Genomic DNA, 24,939 nt, shown 5'->3' on the forward strand with positions numbered 1-24,939 from the left:
AGAAAGATGATAAACACCTTCAACCGGCCTTTTTTTTTTTTCTCTCAACTCCTTATAAACAAAATTTGCTTCTAGTCTTTGGGTGTCACGGAAAGGTTATAAATTATCATAAGTTCTACAGAGTCTTCATATCTTTGGGTAAACATAGCCACGGGGATGCACCTGGACCAGTTGGCTGGTCAGAGTGTAGGAGTATTGCACCTCCTGTTTAGAGGCTGAGCTGGTGGTTGCTGGCACATCTGGAAGGGAGAAGAAAGATTGACCTGAGGACCGCCCTTCCCCCTGTGCCTGGGGGGGTTCTTCAGACTAGGGGATTTTACATATTGGCCCGAAGGTCCCAGCCTATGCACTTAATCACTACTGACCCACTCAAGGAGAAAAAGCAGGTACATCTTCCAAGTCTTTCACTGCCTGTCAGTTCTCCACCCCCCCAGATACCCAGGGGCTGGACTTGCATCTTTGCTGCTGGCGAAACTCACACTCACTGACCTGAGTGAGAAAAGAAAATAACAAATCCTCTCCATGGACATAACAGCTTGAACGACTGGATTACATGGATCGTATTGAGGCAGAATTCATGGAAAAACAGACTAGAGATTTGATGAAAATGTCATGAGAAGTCTTAAGGAGATAAGAGAATGTAAAAAAGATGTCTGGGAAATTTTTAAAAAGCCCCCACCCCAAGTCCACACTGAAAGTTAGGAGGTGAACATCAGGACAATAAAATTGATCACCTGAAAGACTGAGTGCAGGGAACCGTCTGCAATACAGAGCAAAAACACAGTGTCATATTTGTTGAGATCTTGTATGTGAAACTTCCAAATATTTAAATTAGATTCTTCTTACTGTATATGTTACCAAAAATTTCCTAGACCTGCTCTTATACTGAAAACAGATTCTTCTCAATATTCATATATATATATATATATTTGTATATATATCTGACATGACAAATGTGACAGTAACAAAAGAAGTCCTATCCCTGTTAGGGACTGAATGTATTCCCCCTGAAATTCCTATGTTGAAGCTCTAAGTCCCATTGGGAGGGTGTTTGGTGATGGGGACTTTGGGCAGCAATTAAGGTTAGATTAGATCATGAGGGTGGGACCCTCATGATGGAGTGAGTGGTCTTACAAGAAGAGAAAGAGAGAGATATTTTTCTCCCCCTTGCAGTCAGCTGAGGAAAGGCCACGTGATGACAAGGGAAGAAACCAGCTATCTGCAAGCTAAGGAGAGAGCTCTCACTAGGAACTCCATTGATTGGCACCTTAATCTTGGACTTCCCAGCCTTCAGAACTGTGAGAAAATAAATTTCTGTTGTTTCAGCCACTCAGTTTAGGGTTTTTGTTATGGTAGCCTGAGCCAACTAAGACAATACGTGATATACAATGACAGTAGTAAGGGGGGAATGCCCACTGTATGCTGGACTAATTATGACCCTCATCATATCCTCCTGAGTGGGTGGGGAAACTGGAGATTAGAACAGTAAATACTGGGGTCCATAGAGGTTAAATGATTTGACCAAAATCAATAGGAAACGACAGTTTAGAATGCTTTTATTTCCGGCGCATTTCTCACAGTGTACCTTATTTTCTTAATTGATTTATGAAGAGATAATATATTTCTTTTTTATTTAAAAGCATCTATTAAAATACCTCAAACACCAAGGCAGAAGGTTGAATAGTTTGCCCGAATTCTTTCACTGGATTCAAGGACCAGGGGATTGCCAGCACCCAAATCTAATTATTAATCATTGAATTGAAAGGGTCAGTAGGATTGGTCTCCTAGAAGCCCAGTATGATGGGTCTTAACTTGGAGGGAAATTTCGGTTTTAAGGTGACTTGAGATCACTCAATCAGAATGCTTTTAATTAATCAGATTAGAGCTTGTGAGGCACTTTCCATACACTGTTACATTTAGTTTGCACAACAGTGGATATGCTCATAATGACCTCCATATCACAGAAGAGAAAACTGAAGCTCAAAGAAGTTAAATGATCTTCCCAAGCTCGCTTAGCTGCTCTGTGACAGAATCCAAACACCAGTCATGATCAAACTCATGCTCTTTCTACAGGGCTTAGGAACACCAACAGGAAGAGACGGGCTCCCTCATAGGTACAGTTGTTTGCCGTGGTTGGTCTCATTCTTTCCTGACCCTTGACTCAATGCCAGCCGACTGATGGTAACTGAGAACCGAGACTCTGACTCATAAACACCGTGTTGATATAGTTACTACATGCTTAATAAGCCTGAGCTGGTTATGATGACTGCAGCAAAAAGGCAGTCAGCTATGTGCATAATACACTCTTGGGGAAAGCTTAGAATGGGGCCACCAACCTCATGACATATAGGACATAAAAATCAGAAGGAAGAACCTGTTATCTGATCAAACAATTGAATATACTTGACCTTTGAGGAACCAGAGTAAAACAAAAGGAGTAAGAAGCTCAAACAGATTACTCCAAGCTACAACAGAAAAACGAGATGAACTTTAGATGAAATAAAGGTCAAACTCAGCTAACTTAATGGACCCAGGGTTTCAGGTGAATAGTATGTACCCCCCCCAAAAATGAAAACTTTAACTGAAGCCATGGTTGTAATTTAAAATACCATGAAACCATTAGGAACGCATCAAAAGTTAATTGATTTCACCTGAAAATGTATTACAACCTAATGAGAGAGCTGGACCATGAGTGAACACCGTGAATCCAAACAATGAAGACTCAATTTAGGGGGAAATCCGTGGAATCTAAGCCAAAGTTGTAGAAATCAAGGACAAGGCATGGGTGGTGCTGTTAGAATAAATCAGGCATGGGAATGGAATAAAGAGATGATACTTCGAAGCCGCAAGGCCAGGTGATCACAGATTTAAGCAATATATGGAGGAGGTAGGACAACTTGTTTTCAGCATAAAGGACTTTTCTTCAGAGCGAATGCTAAAAAAATCTGTTTAAAGAAAAGAAAAGAAAAAGAACTTGAGGTAATTCTTAAGAGAGAGATGTTAGGGTTTTCCGAAGGAAAAATGTTGCCTGAATTTGTCAAAGAATGGAGAAAAAGATATTTAGCACATGGCACGGATGGGAAGATTTCTACTGACCTTTCCCTATGAGAAAAAGGAAGCACACATTGTCAACACACTAATCTTTGCCTCAATAGAAAGCCTATTTTGGCTGAAATTAATATAACTATACTAGCTTTCTTTCAGATAATGTTTATCTGGCACATCTTTTCCCATCTGCCTGTGTTCAATCTTAATGATTTAAGTATTTCAGAGCACCTCTGTAAAAAGCATATGACTACATTTTATAAATCCAGCCTGATCATCTTTTGCCTCGTAACTAAAGATAGGTCTGTTAAGGTTTAGTATAGCTACTGAATTTATAAATTAGTTTTATTTTTACCAGGTTATTTTGTGCTTGTGTTTGTCTTCCTTATGCCGGGCTTCATTTCTTCTCTTTTGTCACCTTCTTTTAGGTTCATTATTACTTTCTCATTCGGCCTTCTTCCTCTTGTATTTTATTTTATCTTATCTTTTTAAGATTTCATTTATTTATTTGAGGGACATCGTGCGAGCAAGGGGAGGGGCAAAGGGAAAGGAAAGACGCCCTGCTGAGCCGGGAGCCCACTGAGGGCTTGATCTCATGACCCCGAGATCATGACCTGAGCCTAAATCAAGAGTCAGTCGCTTGACCCACTGAGCCACCCATGCGTCCCTTCCTCTTGTATTTTAGAAGTTATATACACTATATTCTAAAGTCAACCAGTATTTTTATCCTCCTCCCAAAACCCCGGACACTGAGGTGATTATCCACTCCCACCTTCTATGTTATCGTCATGTATCATATTTTCTAGCACCACAAGATATTTTAATTAATTTAATTAAGCCAATATTAGTGTTGGGTTAACCTCATTTGCCATATCCCTTGTTCTTTTAATCCTTCTTTTATCTCAGACTCTCCATCTGGGATCATTTTGTTCTGCCTGAAGGATAGCCTCCAGAATTTTCCTCACCATCTAAATGTTGCAAACTCTCAGTTTTCATGTTTTTTTTTTTGACAATATCTTTGTTGCCCTCCTTTTTTTTTTTTTTAAAGATTTTATTTATTTGACAGAGACACAGAGAGAGAGGGAACACAAGCAGGGGGGAGTGGGAGAGGGAGAAGCAGGCTTCCCGCTGAGCAGAGAGCCCGATGTGGGGCTCGATCCCAGGACCCCGGGACCATGACCCGAGCCGAAGGCAGACGCCTAACGACTGAGCCACCCAGGCGCCCCTGTTGCCCTCCTTCTTGAGAACTGTTGTGATTGGCTTTGACTTCTACATGGGTGTTTATTTTCTCCCAGTCCGTTGTCCATATCTGTTCTTGGGTTCCCATGGTTGCCACTAAGAAGTGAGCTGTCCAATTAAGCACTAGCCCTGGGAAGGCTGTGTCTTTTCAAGACGGAGGCATTTAACATCTTCTCACGGTTATTCAGTTTTTATTTTGCTGTCCCAAAGTGGATTTCTTTATATTTGTCCTGCTTCATATTTATAGTCGCATGGATACGCTCAGCTACTCTCTCTTCAAGTACCAATACTACCTGAATGTTTCTCTCTCCTGCCGGCACTCACCTTAGACCTCTGTTAGCCTTTCTTGTTCTGTCTTCCAGGACGCTTAAACTCTCTTCCATGTTTCCCATCTCTTTATCTCTCTACGTTTCATTCTGTGTAGTTTATTCAGCTCTGTCTTCCAATTTGCTATTCTCCCTTAGGTCATATTTTACCTTCCTTTTCTGGGAATGAAAGTAGTTCTTTCAGAATAAAACTGTATTTGGTTCTGCTGGGGAACTTGCACTACTGCCATTCTGGGATCACTTTAAACTACTTTTTTTTTTTTTTTTTTTTTTAGAGAGAGCGCCCCTGCATGCAAGTGTGGGGAGCAGAGGGAGAGAGAGAATCTTAAGCAGACTCCACGCCCAGAGCAAAGATGATGGGGGTGGGGGGGATCTCACGACCCCAAATCATGACCTGAGCCGAAATCAAGAGCTGGACGCTTAACCGACTGAGCCACCCAGGTGTCCCTACACTACATTTTTGACTTGATGTATTTTGGACAACATAATGTTGTGTGAATTAGGGCTGTAAACCATGTGAAGGCCAGCATGTGGTCACAAATTTTTAGGGGAGACTTTCCTCTTCTACTAAGTGACAAGGTACTAGACAATGCACGTCCTCACTGTCCCCAGGGGAGAGGGGCAGTGAGTTTATTTCTAGGGCACACCTTTCGAGAATAGCCTTTGGGGGTCCAGGGATAATGAAGGAGCTTCCTGCTAAATCACATCTTAGATAGAGTCTGGTCCTTGCCTCCTCTTTTCTAAGCCTTGCAAGACCTTGAACCCCGAAGCTCAAGTTCACAGGAAACATGCGCAACATGAAAACTGACTCTGCTTTTGTTTCTGGCTGCTTGTCTTTACTTAGTTTTTATTCTGAGGATTCCTTACTTTTTTGCCATCTTGTGGATGCGTTTATTTATTTATTTATTTATTTTAAAGATTTTTTTATTTATTTATCAGAGAGAGAGAGACAGAGGCAGGCAGAGGGAGAAGCAGGCTCCCTGCTCAGCAAGGAGCCTGATGTGGGACTCCATCCCAGGACCCTGGGATCACCACCTGAGCCGAAGGCAGACGCTTCACCGACTGAGCCACCCAGGTGTCCCTTGTGGATGCATTTAATATAATTTTTGTTTGTTTTTATCTCATCATTTTTAGTTGTTTTTTTATACAAATTTATTTTATTTGAGAGAGAGAGTGTGTGTGTGCACGTGCAAGAGCAGAGGAGAGGTAGAAGGAGAGGGAGAGAGAGAATCTCAAGCAGACTCCATGCCGAGTGCAGAGCCTGACATGGGCCTCGATCTCACAACCCTGATATCATGACCTGAGCTGAAATCAAGAGTTGGGTGCTTAACTGATGTGCCACCCAGGTGCCCCAATCGTTTTTAGTTGTTTTAAATGGAAACTAGTTAAACTGAGTATTTAACCCATTGTTATTTCTTCAAATTCCCAGGAACAAGAAGATAATACAGTATGGACATGGGGGCTGCTGCTGTGGAAAATTCTAGAAACCCACAAGAGTGGGCAATGGATGGAGCTAAGGCAGAGCCAACCTGCATCTCTCAGGATGACAGTTGTTGCTAGGGAACCTGCAATTCCCAGAGGAAGGCCCTGGGGTGAATCCATCTACAGGTTATGAAAAAGCGTGCACTTGCTTTATGATTGACAAGTGTTCATAATATCTGCCTCTAAATAAGTGCTTTATTATTTTATTCAGCAATCATTTAATAAGTGCCCATAGCACTCCCAGCTCTGGACACTTAGTGAATATCCGATGAATTTTCTGAATTAGCAGAACTATGGGAAAAAAACAGCCAGTTCACAGCCTCGGTTAATTAATCACCCATGTCATGGATTCCAAGCTTTTAAAAATGCAATAAAATTTGACACAATTTAAATCATTTCTCAATATATAAGAGGGACTAAATTTGTTACAAGATTTCATGCAATCTTTTGATTTCATTTTCCAAAATAGGGGGTATTTTCACCATCCCACACCTGAGAGAGAATACTGATCTTATTTCCCCTCTGCTTTAGACTCAAGCAATATTACAAACTTCCCCCAGCAAATGGATGTCACTGTATTGTTTTTAGCAATGTTAATGGAATATTTTTGCCCACATCCAATGTGTTCTGGTGTTCAAATGATCCCAGAAGTGGAACTCCCAGTTTTGATGGTAAGCTCAGCTGATACTGGATCCCAAATTCAGTTATAGAGTGTCTCAGACTTTGGTGATTTCCAGGTTAAATTTAGCTGGCCTGTAGGCCTTGGCATCTTTCTGTTCATATATCTCCACCCGTGACCTTTCCTCATGCAATCTGTCTTGGGATTTTCTTTTCAAAACAGTAACAGAGCTTCACTTTTTTTTTTTTTTTTTTTGATGCAGTGTTCCATGATTCATTGTTTGCGTCTAACACCCAGCGCTCCGCGCAGTATGCGCCCTCTTTAATACCCATCACCAGGCTAACCCATCCCCCCAGCCCCTCCCCTCTAGAACCCTCAGTTTGTTTCTCAGAGTCCCCAGTCTCTCACGGTTCATCTCCCCCTCCGATTTCCCTTTTGTCCCTTCCTACCACAGCTTCGCTCTTAAAGGCCCTCCCAAATGCATCCTCCAAACGCCAGCATCTTTCGAACGTACAGATGAGGATTCATGTGTGTGTTTTCCTTCTTTTGCTTCCCTCTCTCTTCCAACCTCTCCCTTCCTCCTGTTCTCCCCTCCCTTCTTGTCCTTGTGTTCCGGTCACTATTAAAGAGCTAATGACTTTTTGGGGGTTATTCTTGGAGGATTTCATCTTCTCTTTTTCTTCCACTGAATTTTTATCTTACACCCTCACGTCTTTAAATTATTTTTTGTACATGAGAAAGATTCTTTCTAATTTTATTTTTTAATCCAGTTAGCCTGCAGCCCTTGAGTTTACAAGATCAACTGTTTTGGCTAATCTGATTAGTGATTATAGACAGGCAGTCTTTTTAAAATTATTATTCACTTAGCTTAATTGGCCAGTTGCTTTATATTGGGCAAACATGATCATAGAGAGAGTAGAGAGGTAATTATCTGTTAACTTCATTGTTTAGTCTACCCAAACTGTTGTTTTCTATTAATTTTTACTAGAGTTGATTTGAATGGGTTTTTGTTTTGTTTCATTTTGAGTCCGCTATTTGGGTTTCCCCGTTCCTAGTCTCTCTTTCCCATGTTATTTAGACTCTAGATCTAATTTAAATTAAATTTAAATTAATTACATTTGAAATTCGAGTCTTGGGCCATGCCAGCCACATTTTCATATGCTCAGTTAGCTACATGTAGCTCCTGGCTCTCGTACTGGATGGTGTAGATTATCGACGCAGAAAATTCTATAACTCAGCCCAGTTCTATATTCCTCCCAGTTCTTCCTTGAACCACAGAAGACAAAGTTTTAATGCTCATGAGGAGTAAACCTTTCCCTGTGTATCCATCCTGTATTTTCTTCTCAGATCCAAGGCATAATGTTCCGTCTTATTTCAGTCTTTGTCTGAGCTTCATGGCAACCCGTTGAAAGGTGTAACACAGAGTGTACCCCACGCCCTATATTTCAGTGTACAAAAGCAAGAAGTCAGAATATGATGTTGACTTGGAAGGTCTAGAGAAGAATTTCCATTTGCAAATCAGATCACTGGTGAGCAGAGAACCGATTAGACAGTCACTGTACCAAGCCTCTTCCTGGGAGGAGTGTTCTGCAAGGTGCCGTGTTCTTTGCTGCCCACGTGTATGTTCAGCAGCTTCTGTTCTGTAGGATTTGTGCTTTTACCCATATAGGTCGTGGTGGAATATCAAGTACAGGGGGCTGTATTTGTTTCCCAGGGTTGCCATAACATTACCACAACTAGATTGCAAACATAGCAATTTATTTTCGGACAGTTCTAGAGACAGAAATCCAAAACAAGGCGATGGCAGAGCTACTCTCCCTCTGAAGCCTCCAGAGGAGGATCTTTCCTCACCTCTTCCAGCTTCTACTGTTGCCAGCCACCCTCGCATTCCTTGGCTCGAAGCTGCCTCTCTCTAGTTTATGCCTCCCTCATCATGTGGGTCGTCGTCCCCCTGGGTGCCTCGAGTTCCAAATTTCTCCTTTACAAGGACACCAGTCATTGGATTTAGGGCCCACCCTAAGCCAGTATGATTTCATCTTAATGTGATTACATCTGTAACTAAGATCACTTCACAGGTGCCAGGAGTTAGGACTTTTTGGAGGACACCATCTACAAGAGCAGAGAGCTTATGGGCTTCAGAGGGATTGTTTTTGCCTTTTTAGAAGGAGAGCAAGTAGCTGCTAAATTTTAACTGACATGGATCTGAAATAAAAATATGTATATTTTTTATTTCAGCTCTCTGTCAGTCACTATGTCACTGTGCGTGTATGTATGTAGTGTCTATCATACATGGAACATGCTATCAGCCCAAAGAAATGAAAGTTATAGTAATATAGGGCTTTGAAAGGGAGGCCGTTTAGCTGTTTAATCGACTCTGGGTAATAAAATCCTGAGTATAATAAGCAGATAGGTGCTATCCTGTGCAATGCCTATATATGCAACATTTAGGAGGATTTTTTAAACTTAATACTTTGTGAAAATATCGAAGTACTTTTTTGAGAATGGTTGGAATGAGAATTATTTTCTATTAGGCATACATGCACACACATATATACACAATATTTACACACATATATATGATATACATACACATATATGTATATATAAACCTATACATCTTTGAATGTTATATACAGTTAGATTCTTATATAAACTTTCAGTTCTTACAAAGACTCTGAGGAAAAGCCTTAACCAGTATGTTTTGGGAAAGGTCTTTATTCTGGTGGAGCCTTGGACCTTCTCCTCTTGCATTGTCTACGTTCCACCAATTCTTTCCACGTGTCCCATGATGTCTTATTTCGTGTCATTCTGCACTAGACAGGACCTTGAAAACATTGCTATATCTCCAAAGTGATCTTCAGTCAGAGCTGATCCAAAACAAAACCCACCTCGAACACAGTCATCATGCAGTCTTCACTCCCCTCCGTATGCTCTGCCAAGCGCTGGTGCTTCTTTCTAAACTAGTTAAGAGGGTAACCTTTGGCTCCTTGACCTTGCAAGTTTCTCTTTCATATGAGCACAAAGTCCTGCCTGCATCCTCTCCACCAGTTGCTCTGTCCTTGGGGTCAGCATCCTGCCCTGAGCTCACGGGAGGGGGAGGTTACTTTTTTTTTTTTTTTTGTGGTTACAAGAGCCACTTCCTGCTTAGAATCTGGGCCAAATCGTATGTATAGCTCACTCTGACCAGTTCAGACTACCAGCGTGATGTTGCTAAATGCTGTGAAGTTTCGAAGGGCTGTCTTCCATCACAGAGCTTGCCGGGCACGTGTAAGGTCCGCAGAGGTGTTTTTCCAGAAGACTTTCGTGTCATCCAATTCATCATTCTGCAGCTTCTCTGTATGAGAGTTAGGAGTTCATTTTCCCATAAAAGAAACCCATTGGAATCATGTTCCCATAGATAAAGAACTCATGGTTAGTCAAAACAGCATCCAAGTCCTTTAATATTAATAGATTAGAAATTGAAGGGAGAATGGAAAGAAAGAAGAAATCACCCTCCTTTTTCTGTGTCAGGGGGAATGGCCACTTCTCTCCAAAAAAAAAAACCCAGCTCTCAACTGTTGCGCTTGTTTTCTTTAAAGAGAGCTGACATTTCCAGGCCAGAATAGACTTACTTACAAAGGTACTCCACATTTCTTCCCACATTCCACTCAGGGTTAAGAGCATTCTGCAGAAGATGATAAGCGGCATGATTTGACTTCTCCTGAACCAAAGTGCCACTGCTGTTGTCCTACTCAAAGTCACTGTTAACCTTCAAAAGCTAAGCTGATCGGAACTTGACCCACATGCAGGAGACTTTATAATTTTAATATTCCCCATCAGTAAGAGTTTGCTTCGAACTGGTCTCTGGCTTGACAGAGGCAACTTCTACTTATGTGCCAGGCTCAAGCGAACCTTGGTTGAAGTGTTCAGGGCAGGTCACAGCTATGATAAAAGCGTCAGAGTCTTGGTCTCTGTGGAAGCCAGGAGATTAAAGGGAGCCTGCCCTCTAAGGCCTGTGTGATGGCAGTTAGGGAGGTAAAGGAGAACCTCTACCTGAAGGGTAAGCCACAGAAGACACAGAGTAAGTCTGCACATCCAGTCCTCTCTCCCCATTTGGAGATTTTTCTCACCCGAGTCCAAATTGGACAATCTGAGTTTGGCTTTTCCCAAGGGCGTGCTTGACATCCTGACTGACAAGACTTTGAAAGGTTTCAGTGGGCAAGTGGGATTGATGGTCACAAATGTTGTGGTAGGAGAACTGAAGAAATGAGAAGTCAATTTGCTTGGGAAGGAGGAAAAACAGTCACTAAAAGCCTGGGTTTCAGATTAGCCGGATCAATCTTCATGCTCTGGCTCCATCTAGGACTGCATAGTATGTGTTAAATGGTGAATATAATAGTGTCCACTTAGTTAAAAAATGTTCAGGCAATTGGGTTGTGAGCGTGTGTCAAAATTTTATGAAAACCTTGCAATGAGGTGGGGGGGGGGCGGTAATCCTCTTACAGGCCAAGGAGGATTCGCTTTTGGTAAAGATATTTCACAGGAAAAGACAATAAGCAGATTATCCTTGTTCGGCTGATTATTGAAAAGAAAATAAGTCATTAGAAACAGCCGCCAGACTGTTGACTGATTAGTCAGCTGTGGGGTGGGTGATGATTTCCTCGGGCAAGTCTTAATTCCATTAAAGCTAATCAGGGGACTACTCAAAAGGAATGAGATCTTGCCATTTGCAACAACGTGGATGGAACTGGAGGGTGTTATGCTGAGTGAAATAAGTCAATCAGAGAGAGACATGTATCATATGACCTCACTGATATGAGGAATTCTTAATCTCAGGAAACAAACTGAGGGTTGCTGGAGTGGTGGGGGGTGGGAGGGATGGGGTGGCTGGGTGATAGACATTGGGGAGGGTATGTGCTATGGTGAGCACTGTGAATTGTGCAAGACTGTGGAATCACAGATCTGTACTTCTGAAACAAATAATGCAACATATGTTAAGAAAAAAGAGAAAGAAGAAGATAGCAGGAGGGGAAGAATGAAGGGGAGTAAGTCAGAGGGGGAGACGAACCATGAGAGACGATGGACTCTGAAAAACAAACTGAGGGTTCTAGAGGGGAGGAGGGTAAGGGGTTGGGTTAGCCTGGTGATGGGTATTAAAAAGGGCACGTTCTGCGTGGAGCACTGGGTGTTATGCACAAACAATGAATCATGGAATACTACATCAAAAACTAATGATGTAATATATGGTGATTGACATAACAATAAAAAATTTTTAAAAAAGCGCTAATCAGGGGACTACTTAAACATTTGATCAGTAAAATCCCAGTATCTTTTTGGAAGGAGGCTATGAACTGCGTCATGCAGACCAGGTTTGGGACAATTTTTTTTCTATTTATAACCTCAGAGTTGTTGTGAAGACCAAACGAGATGGTACAGGAAAGAAAGATGCCTTAGTCCAGTGGCTGATGGATAGAAAGTGCTTGATTAATGCTCATGGTCAGGTGGTTGTTTCTGGAACAATACTCTCTTCACTCCCAACTTTGAATGGGCTCTAAGTCTGGTTAAGGAGTGCCTCCTAAGAATACCATGCTGATTCACTCGATTCTTTATTGGTTGCTAGAGAAAGAAACCCTGGATACAAGGTCCTTTATGAAGCAGGGTCTCCTCAATACCGTTTTTGACTCTTACGGATCTTTAAAGGTAAATCTGAAGCCTCATTTGAGGGGTTAGAAAATTTAACATATCAAAGGAATCAGAATTTGATGGTTGCAGACCGGCAGCTGGGAGAGGAGATATTGGAAAAAGCCAGAGGCAAGCAGACGGCACTAGGCTCAGCCCGAGGGATTCTGTGGCCAGGGAAGAACATCCCATTTTGGGAAATGGCTGTCTAATTCTTAGTACAATGATGTCAAATACTGCATTTAAAATTTTTGCTGGTCCTTGGTTTCTCTTGGGCAACAATCCTTTTCTGTCACTATAGCACTAAAGAGCTTCCTCATTTACCCCAAATGATCACTACACGGGGCTATGGGGTGCAGCCTCTGAACTAATTAGTGTGGTTGTGTTTGGCCTCCGAGAGGTCACCCTGTAGTATGATGAACACTTTCTAATGGAAGCACTCAGAAACATGCTTGGAGCCATGTCTAATTTGAGAAATGGGTGTTGTGGGCTCCTGGGCGATACCCCCTTTAGTGCTGAGCTTGAATGAACCATAATTTTCCGAGATCCAGTATGAGAGAACTCTGTGGGGTTTTTTTTTGTTTTGTTTTGTTTTTTAAATAAAAGGATTCTTTTTAAAATAAAGTCAAGCAGGGGAGAGATGATTAAATGCTATTGTGAAAGTCCCTAATCTTCTCATTATCCACAATTCTATTTCCTAGGGGAAATTGATGGGTATCCCTTCCAATGTTTTTTCAGCCTCTACGAACATATTTCTATTATACATAATTCATGTATACTTTTATATACAAATGAAAGTATTTGCATACTCTTGCAATGAGTTTTTTGGCATTATTTCATTGACACAAATGCAGCATATTATCAGCAGACAAGCTGGAAATTTATTTTCCTTTGCTTTACTTGTTAACCCAAGAGCATGCATTTTTGCTTACCTTTTTGCTTACCTTTCCTGATTAAGAGTGAAAACCAAACTTAGATTGGTAGACAACTGAACTCAGTACAACGGAAGTAAAAGCATGAACTGAGAATTTACAAGTTCCTAGCAAGTGGGCCCAGGTCAGGACTTGAAGCGTGAGTTAGCATTCCTCAAGCAGCAAAGAACTGGGAAGGAGAGAGAGACTTCTAGAAAAAGTAACCAGTGGGAACAAAGCCTGGCAAGCACATGGATGTTGATCTGAATTTGGAAGTGAAATAATGGATGTTCTACAACCTGAGTCATTCTGAACGGAATTCACAGAGTTCACTCTTGGGTGATCTCGAACACTTCCTAGGTGATCTCATGATATCCTCATGTAGTGAGTTAAGGTTTTGCTTAACAGAGTTAAGTTTTCTCATTAAGATTTCTCTATTCCTCCTCTCTGTCTTCAGTATGTATTATGGTGAAGGGACCACACTTAGAGAAAATGAACTCAGGGAAAATTTCAGGGAAGCATTCTTCATCTTTGCCGAGAACTCCAGGACAAATCTGTTAAGAAAACCCCCAAGGGGAGATGTATCGGAGGTTGTAAATTGAAATGAGTTACAATGCCCTCCTTTACTTTCAAAACAAGTATTGGGCTTTCACTGACCTAACCACTTTTTTCTGGAGTCTTGCCTTAGGCTGAAAGCCATGGGAGATTCTCCACTAGGCAATCTCCTTTAAGAATTATGTCTGCTCTTTAAAATATGGTTTCACTCATATGAGAAATATAAGAACCAGTGCAGAGGATCATAGGGGAAGGGAGGGAAAATGGAATGGGAAGAAATCAGAGAGGGAGACAAACCATGAGAGACTCTTAACTATGGGAAACAAACTGAGGGTTGCCGGGGAGGGGGGCATATTTTCTTTTTTCTATTTTGTATTTAAATTCAGTTAATTAGCATATAGTGTATTATTAGTTTCAGAGGTAGAGTTCAGTGATTCATCATTTGCACATAACACCCAGTGCTCATCACATCACGTGCCCTCCTTGATGCCCATCACCCGGTTACTCATCCCCCCACCCCCCCCCCTCCACCAAACCTCAGTTTGTTTAGTATGATTAAGAGTCTCTTACGGTTTGTTTCCCTCTCTGATTTCATCTTGCTTTATTTTACCCTCCCTTCCCCTATGCTCCTCTGTTTTGTTTCTTAAATTCCACATATGAGTAAAATCATATGATTATTGTCTTTCTCTGATTGACTTATTTTGCTTAGCCTAATACCTTCTAGTTCCATCCTGTATAATCCAAATCTTTAACTACATTGTTTCTTGTTACTAAAATTGGGGTTCATCGGGACTTTGTTTCTTACTGATTTCCTCACTTTTAACTTTATGGTTAGTCAAAATGAATTTTTACGAACTTCCGAATAGCTCCATTGTCTTCTTCCGTTTGACTGTTACTATACGAATTCAAGCCCCCTTATCCTTTACCTTGACCTTTTGAAGTGTCTTCCTACCTGGCTTCCAGTCTCCTGAAAAATTTGCCAGTTTTCCTTGTTGTCAGTGTTACCTTCCATAAGCATGATGCTCGATGGCCTGTCAAGACCAGGCATGGGAAGTTCACAAGACACACCAGCTGCTGCTTCTCCCCTCGGTCCCTCTTCCTTTGAGCACTGCTTACATCGCGAGTTAATTCTGAGTTCATTTTTTGGTTACTTACTTCCATTTTGCTACTGAGCTTGCTTTGCCTGGTATTATAGTTGCTTCTGTAGCAATCTTTTCCTGCCCCAGACCACAAGCTCTTTGAAGGCAGAGGGAACCCTCCCTCCGACTTTGAACCCCCAAACACCTGCAGCGTCTAGTATGATGGGTCATATATATGGCCGTGCAGGCTTTGGACAGCACAATCCGGGGGTGGCTATTCTGAGATGGCGGTGAATGGTTCCCCAGGAGTCCCGTAAAGAGATGGCCGTGTTTAGCACAGTCACACACACAGAGCAGATTCTCCATGGGTGCTCAATTCAGTTGAATCTAAATTGAGATTCAGCCATGAAAAGTGTTTCTGCAGCACTAAAATCTCTCACCTTCTTTTTTTTTTTTTAAAGATTTTATTTATTCATCTGAGAGAGAGAGAATGAGAGATAGAGAGCACGAGAGGGAAGAGGGTCAGAGGGAGAAGCAGACTCCCTGCTGAGCAGGAAGCCCGATGTGGGACTTGATCCCGGGACTCCAGGATCATGACCTGGGCCGAAGGCAGTCGCTTAACCAACTGAGCCACCCAGGCGCCCAATCTCTCACCTTCTAACCTGGACTTACACCCTGATCTTAAATGGAAGCAGACAATCTGGGGAACAGATGCTGAGGACAATATCTCCGCCCAGTTCAGCAAGCCTTGGAACAACAGCAGGGTCTGTTAACAATCTGCCCAAGATTTAGGGCACATCCCCAGCCTTTGGCTCCTCAGAACAAAGGGCTTCCCTGCTGCTGTACTGTGTAGTGGTTATCAGTCCTGTGGATGCACGGCACCATTTTCTGGCTCCCAGGACTGCCTATGATTGACAACGTGAAGCTAAGAATTTCAGCAGAAATATGTTTCACTGGCTTATTCTGAAGGCTGACAGGCAAGATACGAACTAATTGGTTATATTTTCTGATGGGTACTCTCTTCCTTCAAAATAAAGAATAAATGCTGTGAATTGACTCCCTGGAATGTTCTAACTGGAACCTTTTCCTGTGGGCATGAGCCACTTCTGGTTTATCTTCATTGAGTCCCTATTTCCTTTTGCCGTGGTGCGTCACGTGTAACTGGAAGACAAAATCTTGCCTTTGAGTGTTTGGTGGGGTTTGTGTTACATGGCTAGCCCCACCCTTAGAGCTGCCATCAAGAGAAAATGATGAGTTTGAACCTAGGAAAGTTGAACAAATAATGGGGTTCCATTGGCTTTTTTTGGAGATGCTGCTTCTGTATGAAGAGGAGTCCTGAACAAGGCAATAGCTAAGCTTTACTGAGCAAATACAAGGGCTGGCTGCCATTGGTCATACAGCACAAAGGGAAGTGTCTTGCACCACTATGGGGTGTCAGACTAGGAGAAACGTCCGTAATGAGCTGCCCAAGGATTTGCTCAAGAGGGAAACACAGGGGGCAGATGATCAACTTAGGAATGCATACTAACTGTAAAGTTTCCTGTGGGAAAAATAAGCAAATATTTAAAACATCAGAAAGAAAATGCCCTAGGGAATGTCAGCCTCTCTTAAATGCAGTATGTCTTGGCGTAGGTACAAGAAGGGGGCCAGAGTTATTACTACCCCCACACAGGGTAAATGTGGCCCAAAAGGTCAACTCAGGCAGCCAATCACATCCAAACTCACTCATGGGGAGAACAAAAGTGATGATGTTGCTGATTTGTATCTTTAAAAATCTTGAAAACAATTTTAGTTTACTAGTATTTAAATTTGGAGCAAGAATAAGAAGGAAGGAGGAAGGCAAGAAGCTAGGGCTAAGAAGATTCTTCTGCTGCCTCCAGTGTGGGAAAGGGCAACAATCCAAAGGAAAACAGCGGGGGCCACGATGTGTATCTGGGGGGTTCCGAGGGCCGCTCAGTACCAGCCGAGCTTGAGGAACCCGGAGTGCAGAGGCTGCAGGAAATCCTGAACTTTGCTCGTGTTAACTCTGGACTGCATCCCAGGCCTGGGAAACCCTAGTTCCCAGGCCCACGCCGCAGAGACTTGTTGGCTCCCTGGCGAATGAGGAAGGTGGAGAAGGGGTGTATCCACTTCAGGCTGTAGGAACCAAATGTTCATCCAGCCCCCTGTGGAGCTGCGGGACCAAGTCATCCTCAGTGCTGCTGAAACGTGCCCCCCAGACCACCACGGAGGCTCGATAACCCTTCTCTAATCTCACCACTGCCCCTCAGTTCACATGGTACCTGGGGTTCTTGGCTTGGAGAGTAGATCACAGCGCTCCTTTAGCTCCTTCACACCTCTGAGAGATGGCAGTAGAGGTTTTGCTCTGGCCAGCACTTTGTTCAGGGCAGGAGAGATGGTGGCTAGGTGTCAATGCTAAGTTCTCAGTCTCGGTACCATGCCCCTGGAGTGGTTTTGCGAATGATCCAAGCTGCTTGGCCAAACCAGTTAAGTGTGTGGGAAACTTAATTTGTCATGATTCTCAGTGTGTTCAGTGTATGCCTCAAACTCAAGTCCTGACCCCAGGCCCGGCTTTCTTGCAGAGTTTTGCGCCACTGGGTCGGCCTTGGCAAGTGCAAAGGAGTATTTTCATGTGGGACCACTGAGTGCTCTGATCAGAATTTCTGAAGCCCTGGGTCCTTCTGTCTGTTATGAAAACGCCCAGGGGAGTAAGGGAGGGTGAGAGGATCGTTGCCTGGCTCACACGTTTCTGGACCTGCTGAGAAAATGTCGATAGCCGTTTGGCCAGCCCGTCTCCAAGTGGCCAGCATCAGTCACCTTCTGTGTGCGGTCTCTTGCGTTTATGGGCGGACCACGTCACCACCTCCACTTGGCCCTGTGTAATATAGCAAAGGTGCACACAAGAAGGCAGGGGATGGATTGCTACCAGCACAGTGCTAACCATTTCAAGCCCCAGCAAAGCTGAGTTTTCAATAAATGACTTCTTTTCCTTTCCTCCCTGAGGTGAGGGTCAAATAGCTAACGACTTTTCTAGTGCCTTGGCAATGTTTCTTCTGATAATGTTGAATGTTAAGGAAAGAGCTCATTTTCCCACCAGTTTCCCACCGTTTTCCCCCATCAGTTTTCAGGTATCAATAGATATTTCAAACGCCTCAAGAGAGATTCTGCTCGAAGATCCCCCTCCCCCTGCCCTGCTCAGCTTAGTGCTCTCTCTCACCTTTCCTTCCTTCATTTTCTCTATAGAACTTAGCATTATCTGGCCAACTACATGTTAACATAAACAAAAACTTTTGCCTCCCTTTCTCTCTTACACACACACACACACACACACACACAACCGTAATGTTCATGAGGGCAAGAATTTTATTTCATTTTTGTCTGTTTTGTTCACTGCCACATCTCCTGTACCCAGAAGAATGCTTATCACAGAATAGCCGCTTAATAAATAATTGTTGAACGAATGAAAGTCTTGGAAGATAGTGTTTCCTCTGCAGTGAAAATGTTTACCTTCTCTCTCAGCCTGCACACCTGGAAGCCAGGTCACCTGCCTTGCAGTGAGGTCTCACCCTTCACAGAGCAAAGTCTGAGAGAGGCCCGGCAAATAGCTCAGGGACACAGTGAAGCCTGAGGCTCAGAAGCACTGAGAGACCTTTGGGCAACTCTGGGGTCAGTCTTCATCTACCAAATCAATATCCCGGATCTGGGAAATAGATGTGGAGAACAGTGTGATATGAAATTTCATGTTCGCCAGGCACAAATGCCAAGTGCCTTTCCTTCTTCTCTTCCTCGGACAGTTCAGATCAGGATTTTCAGCTAAGTGAAGGAGAAAGATAAAGAACAAAATCCCAAACAAAGCCAGTTATGGACAAACACTGTACAATTCCACAGTAAGTAAACATTTTGTGTTTCTTTAAGGGGAAATTTTTTGCAGAACGATGGTGTTGGGTCTAAGTCCTTCCCTAGGTGGATATATGCTTTGCACACAAACATATGGTTTCTGTCACAACTAGTCAACTCTGCTGTTGTAGCATGAAAGCAAATGATATATATGTTAATGAATGACCATGGCAGCACCCCAAAAAAACTTTATTTACAAAAATGGACATAGGCTGGATGGGACTCTTAGGCTGTCGTTTGCTGGGTCCTGCTCACTGCATTGTTGCCATATAGTCAGATCCTAGAGATGTGATTCAGATAAAACTATTGTTTTGGTTTCAAATTCCCATGCCGTTAGTATACAAAGATTTAGGAAAGTACGGGTTGGTCAAAGACGACCGACTCCCAGTTTTAAGATGGATAAGTTCTGGGGATCTACTGTATAGCATGGTGATTATAGTTAATAACACTGTAGTATGTACTTGAACATTGTTAAGAGAGTAGATCTTAAAAATGTTCTCACCACAAAAATGACATGGTAGTCATGTGAGATGATGAAGGTGTTAGCCAAGGCTATGGTGGCGATCGTTTTTGCGACATATAAGAATATCAAGTCAACACGTTGCACACTTTAACCTTACACAATATCATATGTCAATTACATGGCACTAAACGCTGAAATAAAATCAAGAAAATTAAATATTTGTTTTCAGAGTTTATAGGTATTGTCTGTGGGAAGGTCAGTCTACTAAAAGTTACTAAAACATCTTTTAAAAAAGAAAAGAAAGTACAGGCTTATAAAGGCACTCACTGTTTATTTACAGCTTTTCAGCAGGCATTTCTGTCAGGATGAAGGATTCAGGTTATACTGCAACTTCGTCTCTGTGACCGTAACTGTCACATCTATGGGATTGTCCCTGGGTCCCAGTGGAGATGGCTTCATTCTGTCTCCAGATGTTTCCTACACACCATTTAGTGCAATAACCAGGGAACAAAATGACCTCCTGGCCCCTAACCACAGGTTCTCTTTATACCTGGAGGCTATAAGGCTATCTTATGACCCCCAGCTTGCCCTGCTTATGGCATAAAGAGAACAAGACTATCTTGTGTTGGTTCTTTGTTCAGGGGTCATTGTTCTGACATCCCCATCGCCCATGCTCCATCTCTTTCCCACTGGTGTGAGCTCTCCCTTAGCTTCAATCTATTAGTAGTCTAGCTGACTCCTGTGTTGGCTATTTGTCTCCAAATATCCCTCTCCAGATCCACTCTCCCTCTTCTCCCACTGTTCTCCACCCTGGAAGCCTGACTGTTCTGGACTACATCAAAGCCATCTCAATCTTTCTTGCTCACTTTTGGGTCCAGCCAAAAAGGATTCCTAACAAGAGATCTGGGGAGGGAAAGAGAGTGAGGATGGGGTATTTATTCCCCCAATTCTCTCCCTGTAAGGTCACCTTGGGAGGACCCCATTTCTTGATTGAAGATGGATGCTCCTCTCAAAACAACCAAGAGCCTTGAACCTTCTGGGTGCTGTAGCCACCCCCCACCCCCATCTCTGCCCCAGGTCTAGGGGCCAGCACAGGGCTACTGCTACTAGTGCAGGTACCTACCCTCTCCCTACGCTTCCCCTTCACTCCACCCACAGCTTTGTACCTTATCACTTTATAAATAAATCTTCCTGGACGGTGGTACCATCTGTTCCTGTGCAGACACTGATTGATGAAACAGATGTGGACTGTTGACTGCACCGTTACCGTGCCCTCTGGCAGAGAGCCCAGAGTCTTGGAGAGACTTCTAGAAGTTTCTTACAAAAGCATCTCTAATTGTTAAGTCATCCAAACGTTGAATCCCCCTGAATACAGTGTTCTCCCGACAAGAGTAGACACGCATAAGCCTCAAATAGATGTCATGTTGATCTGCAGGGTGTGACACATGGTGGCCAGTCTACAGGGCCCTTAGTATGACCATAAACCAAACAGTCCCAGGAGTTCCCACTCCTGAGGCAGAACTCACATAGCCTTAGCAACTCAACACTACTGAATCTCAAGCCAAGCACAGTTCTCAAGCAGCTTTGTAGATCCCAAAGGAGAAGGTAGACCCTAGAACAGTTTCTAGAAACAACTTGCAGAGTTTAGTTTAGCTGGAAGATCTCACCATCAAGGGCCCCTTAAAGAAGTGATTTGGGTGGTGGTTAAGGACAGATTCTGGAGCCAGCTGTATGTTCCATCCCAGCTTTGTGTGATCCCAGCTTTGTGACCTTCAGAACATACCAGTGATATGACCTTAAGCAAAATGGCTTCACTGTCATCAGTCTGTTTCCTCATTTCTGAAATAGGGGGGCTGCTGTGAGAATTTAACTGGTTAATATTTGTAAAATATTTAGAACAGTACCTAATACATAGTTAAGTACAATAGACATTAACTGTTACTGTTATTGAAGTAGAAACTTCCCTTACCATCATTTGTGTTGAAATCCGCTTGGTTAGGCTTGGAAGACTTCCTTGAGAGGTCTTCCAAGCCTAACCAAGCGGATTTGGTTGGTTAGGCTTTGGTACACCCCCCAGGTGTACCCTCTTTTTTTTTTTTTTTAATTAAAGGACCACTAGGTCCTTTAAGGCACAATGACCTGGTGTGCTCTGCAGAAATTTTCATATTGGGTCATAATTTCCTGGTTTAATTCAACTCTCAGTCAGCAAAGGTAGAACATGCCCATCCTTACTCTGTGTCTTACGCTAGAGAAGGCAGCCGTGAACAAGAAAGGCCCAGTGCTGACCTTCATGAGAGTGAAAAAACACAGCTAGGGCTGGGAGTCAAATGTCTTCACAACTACATTTAATTTAAAACAAGCCACTTGAGAAAATTCAGCTGTAAGCTTGGCCTTCTCTCATCAACCTGAGCTGCAATCAAGCTGTGACTAACTCAGACTTTTCCCATCAAGACCCTTATGTTCTCTCTGTAGATTCCCTTGATACAGGAGTAAATAGACTATCACAGGACCTTAGCACCTCTACTCTGGAAGAGTCTTCTAGAAGCATGAATGGGTTTTCAGTTTAAAGTGCTTAAAATCAGGAGAAAAAGACTTTTGATTACTTTTTCTATGATGAACATATACTGGTTTTCTTTGGAGAACTAAAGATTTTTCAATTAAAAAAAGTTTACAGTTGCAATAGAGAGTGTCCTTCTTAAAGTCTCGGAAAGCACATCAGAAATAAGACACATCACAAGGAGACACTAATCACACTCAAATAATGTATCTAAAAACAAGTGGGAAAATTCTTTTTTTTAAGATTTTATTTATTTACTTATTTGAGAGAGAGAAAGAGAGAGAGAGAGCACGAGAGGGGGGAGGGTCCAAGGGAGAAGCAGACTCTCTGCTGAGCAGGGAGCTCGATGCGGGACTCCATCCCGGGACTCCAGGATCATGACCTGAGCGGAAGGCAGTCGCTTAACCAACTGAGCCACCCAGGCGCCCAAGTGGGAAAATTCTGAAGTGTTCATGCTTTCTTTTTTATTTTTTTACATTTAAAAAATTTTTTATTTTAATTTTATTTTTTCCAGTTATTTTATTTATTTATTTTTATTTTATTATGTTATGTTAGTCACCATACAGTACATCATTAGTTTTTGATGTGGTGATCCACGATCCATTGTTTTCGTATACCACCCAGTGCTCCATGCAGTACCTGCCCTCCTTAATACCCATCACCGGGCTAACCCATCCCCCCACCCGGGTCCCCTCTAAAACCCTGTTTGTTTCTCAGAGTCCATCGTCTCTCATGGTTCATCTCTTCCTCCGATTTCCCCCCCTTCATTTTTCCCTGCCTTCTCCTAATGTCCTCCACACTCTTCCTTATGTTCCACAAATAAGTGAAACCATATGATAATTGACTTTCTCTGCTTGACTTATTTCACTTAGCATCATCTCCTCCAGTCCCATCCATGCTGATGTAAAAGTTGGGTATTCATCCTTTCTGATGGCTGAGTCATATTCCATTGTATCTATGGACCGCATCTTCTTTATCCATTCGTCTGTTGAAGGGCATCTCGGCTCTTTCCACAGTTTGGCTATTGCGGACATTGCTGCTATGAACACTGGGGTGCATATGGCCCTTCTTTTCACGACATCTGTGTCTTTGGGGTAAATACCCAGGAGTGCATTTGCTGGGTCATATGCAATTTTTTGAGGCACCTCCACACTGTTTTCCAAAGTGGCTGTACCAACTTGCATTCCCACCAACCGTGTAAGAGGGTTCCCCTTTCTCCACAACCTCTCCAACATTTGTTGTTTCTTTCCCTGTCCATTTTTGCCATTCTAACTGGTATAAGGTGGTATCTCAGTGTGGCTTTGATTTGAATTTCCCTGATGGCTAATGATGGTGAACATTTTTTTCATGTGTCTGTCAGCCATTTGTATGTCTTCTTCAGAGAAGTGTCTTTTCATGTCTTCTGCCCATTTTTTGACTTGATTATTTGTTTTTTGGGTGTTGAGTTTGAGAAGTTCTTTATAGATCTTGGATACCAGCCCTTTCTGTTCATGCTTTCTTTTTCAACTTTGAGAACCGAGAGCCCCAGGATGAATGGGTAGACAGTTGAAGGTCATTCGGGCAGGCGCAGGTAAGAAGTAAGAACATGTAGAAGCGAGCTGAAGATGCCAACAAAACTACTTTGACCATAAACCAAACCATAAGATCTTCAAAAAAATGCATTTAAAATAGTACAACAACATTTCTTCACTTGCTTGGTTGTAGAAAGTTGAAGTCAACACTTAAAATCTAACTAAACTCATCCATCCCCCTTCCCCTCTTGTTCTCTAGCAGGAGAGAAGGTCCCTGCTTCTACCAAAAGGATCAATGGAGGGTAATGCTTGGTTTACCTGGATCTCCCAGATCAGCCTTTTTTTTCTGTCTGAGGTCTGAAAAGCAGAGACTCTATTCTACTTAATCTTGATGTCCAGAGAGCCATGCATAATGTCTTTACATAGTCATTGCCGAATAAACTGTGATGGAGAAATGGGTGGATGAACGAGTGAAGATGATAAAATTTGGGATGAAGGAGGCATAAACTTCCAGTTGCAAAACAGGTAAGATACAGAGGTGAAAAGTACAGCATAGGGAATAGAGTCAATAATATTATAATAATGTTGTAAGGTGACTACACTTATTACGGTGAACATTGAGTAATGTAGAGAATTGTCAAATGACTATGTTGAACATCTGAAACTAATATAACAATGTATGTCAACTATACTTCAATAATAAAAATCTGAAAGACACTGATGTATGCAATATGTTACAGGAATTTAGAGAAAAAGCTCAAAATTTCTTTAATTTTCATTTAAAAAATTTGGGATTAAGGAAAGGAGTTAAGACAACTAGGAGAATGCTTTCACTATTATTTGCAATAAAGGGTATAAGAAAAGGAACACATTTTCTGTACCAAAATGAGCTCTGTTTAGGACATAAAGCATTTGTGGCTCAGGGGAACGTCTATGAGTCTTGGGCAGTTGTAAACTTCTGGGCTCATGGATAAAACTGAGGGTTTGGACTAGGTGATCTCCAGGTTACCTTCAAGTTCTATGATACTAAGTATAATGATTAAGGATGAAGCTGACTAGAATTCACCAAGGTCTAACAAAGTTTAAAATGTGGGAATGCTAAGTCATCAGTGAGGAGACAACTGTGTGTTGATATATTAAAATATCCAGTTTTCTGATGCCTTCTTCCACTCTACAAAATGATGTGTGCCATTTATGCTTAAATTAAAGTGAATAAATTGATCTATCGTTAGCAGACTGTTCTTGAGATTCTCGTCCAACATATTGTGAAACTTAGCTGGACGTTATTCTTTTAATATCTGTAGCTGGATTCTAAGAGAGATTGGGAATGACTTCCGAGAAATTTTTCAACTAGGGCAGGCCTGGTGGGTTGATTACCCCATTTACCTCTTACAGATCAACAAGATCTCTCAAATCTCTTTCAACCCTTGGATTCTTTGGTTTTAGTTTCTACCTTCCACCTTGGAGCCAATGTTTCCATCGTCCAGGCCCACCACTTTGCAAGCTCTACAGCTCTTTCTGCCAAAACCAAATGCTATCTTTTTTCTCCCCCTGGACGATTAACTCCCACAATCTTGGACCAAAATATACATCTAGA

General features: G+C 42.3%; 2 long non-coding RNA genes across 5 annotated transcripts in view; one reads left to right on the top strand and one right to left on the bottom strand.

Annotated features, from left to right (window-relative positions):
• LOC141373097 (uncharacterized) overlaps positions 1-24,939 on the top strand; it is a 148,220-nt gene that overhangs the window by 115,984 nt on the left and 7,297 nt on the right. Inside the window, exon 4 of one of the 3 annotated variants that reach the window (XR_012378738.1) lies at positions 18,709-18,801. The exons of 1 other annotated variant lie outside the window; for it this stretch is intronic. This is a non-coding gene — a long non-coding RNA (uncharacterized lncRNA). Of the gene's footprint in view, positions 1-6,039; positions 6,488-18,708; positions 18,802-24,939 lie in introns of those variants that run through there. One more of the 3 variants, XR_012378740.1, reaches the window with a different exon arrangement.
• Positions 18,276-20,964, bottom strand: LOC112826936 (uncharacterized). 2 transcript variants are annotated; one of them, XR_003209081.2, is made up of 3 exons: positions 20,441-20,955; positions 19,602-19,751; positions 18,276-18,727 (listed from the first exon to the last, which is right to left on the bottom strand). It is a non-coding gene; the product is annotated as an uncharacterized lncRNA (long non-coding RNA). The 2 variants fall into 2 exon arrangements; XR_012378737.1 differs by lacking the exon at positions 18,276-18,727 and having other exon boundaries at positions 19,590-19,751; positions 20,441-20,964.

The sequence above is a fragment of the Callorhinus ursinus genome, unplaced genomic scaffold, assembly GCF_003265705.2.
Source record: "Callorhinus ursinus isolate GAN/ISIS: 27379988/994484 unplaced genomic scaffold, GSC_fseal_2.0 scaffold7, whole genome shotgun sequence".
Lineage (NCBI taxonomy): Eukaryota > Metazoa > Chordata > Mammalia > Carnivora > Otariidae > Callorhinus > Callorhinus ursinus.